We start from the raw sequence: 3047 nt of genomic DNA, 5'->3' as shown, positions 1-3047 counted from the left end.
CTGGCAACAGGTGGGTCTCATAGCTCTGAAATATTTGATTTTTCTTTTATTTAGAAGTGAATATTACTGTGTTCATGTTTATTATTCATGTCTCTAGTGAAGATATAGTGACTGTACGTTTTGACAGAATGGCGTCTCCCTTCCCTCTGGCAACAGATAAAATAGCCGGTGTTGGTCCCACGTGGAGACAGGCCACAGAGTCTTGGGAAAGTGTTAGCCATGTAATGTTTCTTTAGTCAGGTATAGTCTACTGTGAATGTGTTGTGAGCAATATTATTGCCGTAGAGAAGTGATGGATGAAGGCTGTGACGCTATTTAGGGATATAACGGTGCCCAGAATCAATGGTACTCTTGAGGAGTTATAAAAGTAATTATTTTCTTGTGTATTCGTAGTGTTAAGTAACGGAGTATAAGTGTATATGCCATACCAGAATTTCAAGTGCCTTTTCTTTTTTTTTTCTAGATTAACTACTCGATAAAGTGTCATAGTGGGTCAGTCAACCCAAAGAATCCCATCAGTATTATTCATTTAATTATTTTTGCTATTTTTATATTTTTCGTTCCTCCTAATAAAGCCACACTGTAGGTACTGTGTGATAATTAACCTCTCCCTACCCTCTGGCCATGACGATGAAGGCGAGAACCATTACCAATCAAAAATGTTTTCTTTTTTTCTATTGTGTGTGCGTGCTTCACCTCTTCTCTCTTCCTCTTCTTTTTTTCTTCTTCACCGTGAAGATCTTTGCCTCGTCTCATTAGAGCTCTGATCGGACCGGTGAGGAGGAGGGAGGAGGGGGGGTGGCGTTACATATAGATCAGTGATGAAAATAAATTTGCATGAAATGTAGATTGTACATGCAGAGAGAGAGAGAAAGAGAGAGAGAGAGAGAGAGAGAGAGAGAGAGAGAGAGAGAGAGAGAGAGAGAGAGAGGTGGTGTGTGGGGACCAAGGTTATCAGTGACTTGTAGGCTCTAATCCAATAATTGGCCTAGTACAAGGTTTGGCAGAGCTGCAGGTAGGGGAATCCCTGGAAAGGACAATGCCCAAATGCTCAATTCAAAATGGTCAGACCATAGGTGTCCTTTCAATGAATCAGGCCAAGTCTGTGCTGCCACTCTCAGCAGAGGCAGGGGACTCAGGCCGTGAGTCACCCCTGCTACCAGCCTTGCCCTCCATGGTTTACTTTAAACATCGGCACACGCAAAACAAGCAAACAAACAACAAATTGTCTTCCCCACGTGGCGATGAAGCTTCCAGTTATCCTGGAAAGGTCGCCAATTTCTGTTACAACCACAATTCCCAGCCCCTTCACCAAGCTACCACAACTGGACTAGCTTCACTGAGCCACCTCCTACATGGACTCAGTGTAGGGCTCAAGAATGGGTGTACAGGGTGCCTTGTGACTCCTGCACCCATTTCATGACAGTCACAACTCCAGGTCACACATTATTTTGACATCGTCAGTCTGTTTTACCTACCCACTGACAAGGGAGATGCTTCAAACAGCATGTAACACCTACAGCTGCAGAAGAATCAACAACCACGTCTAGAAAAATCAATTAACACACAATAACATATATATGATTGAGGGCTTCCATCCACCATAACAGTCCTCTTACTGCCCAACAGATTGTTATAGCCTCAAGCCGAGTAGTATCATCTACTGCCTCCTGGGCGACAGGCTTTGTCTGGACCTTGGGAGGGAGAAAAGTTTACTACATGGCTAATTATTTAAGTCCTCTTCAGCTGAACTTCTTCAGCCCACAGTAGCATTTAAAACAGTGACACTAATAAAAGACACAAGAAACTATTATAAAACGGAAGAGTGCCCACAAAAGCACAGGAAGCTCAATCACCGCTCACTGTGCACAAAACTTGACTTGTACACTTGTACAGCCTAGGAGTTGCTTCCCTGGTTGTAGTGTGTAATTCACTACTAAACTTACTGGCAGACAACAATGGAGACTCCTATTCTACTTAAATGGGTCGGGGTATATGGCCAATAATGACTCACTTATCCCCCTTAAGGCATCTGACCCGACTGCTTAGTATCCTGTCTTAATCTCCGGTAAATACTAGAGCACGTCTTAGTGTATCTGCTTCTTCTAACAACAGGGTAGCGTCTGAGTGTGAGAAAGTGCTCCAACCGCCTTCCCATGCTGCTGCTAAAGAGGAAGGGGGTGGACGAGAGAGAGAGAGAGAGAGAGAGAGAGAGAGAGAGAGAGGAAGGGGGTGGACGAGAGAGAGAGAGAGAGAGAGAGAGAGAGAGAGAGAGAGACACACACACACACATACAGACATGTGCCCACACCTGCTCCTCACACTGTTTCTACTTGAATAAAGCACTTTACTTAAAAAAAAATCTTTTGAGCAAATGGAGGGTTCCAGATGAATAGTGGTAGTTTCTTTGTCAAGGGCAACTCTTCTGCTGCAAACTATGTGAGACTCAAATTGACTGAGCAAAGGCAAATAAGATAAATTAATCTGGGAAGAAGAGTGTCCGGGCACAGAAATTATTATGATAAGTTAATGTCAGCGAGCTGCCACTCAGCATCGTACATCTAGTTTCTCTACCCAGCGCGCGTGCGCTCTCTCTCTCTCTCTCTCTCTCTCTCTCTCTCTCTCTCTCTCTCTCTCTCTCTCATCATTCTTACTTTCTTCAGTACTCCATACTCCATCTCGATGTACCTTACAATATATATATATATATATATATATATATATATATATATATATATATATATATATATATATATATATATATATATGCTACAAAGATCTTTTTGATATCTTGGTTTGCAGGGAAACTCCGAAGATTTCTTCATCTTTACTCTTTTGTCGTTTGCTACGTTTTGTCTGAAGTTTCACCTGCTAGCTCAGGGAAAAAGAGCCAAGTAACTTCCAGGATAGTTTCAGTCACTGCAAGGGAAGGTGGATTTCAAGACATACTGTGACCTGTGACGATGAGGACTTATCAACTTGTCGGCAGCAACATGAATTGCCTGAGGATGCCTGCAGAAAGAGGAGAAACGTAGCAAAAGAATAAA

This window comes from Scylla paramamosain, chromosome 25, assembly GCF_035594125.1.
Source record: "Scylla paramamosain isolate STU-SP2022 chromosome 25, ASM3559412v1, whole genome shotgun sequence".
Taxonomy (NCBI): Eukaryota; Metazoa; Arthropoda; class Malacostraca; order Decapoda; family Portunidae; genus Scylla; species Scylla paramamosain.
Note: the sequence above shows the minus strand (reverse complement) of the source record.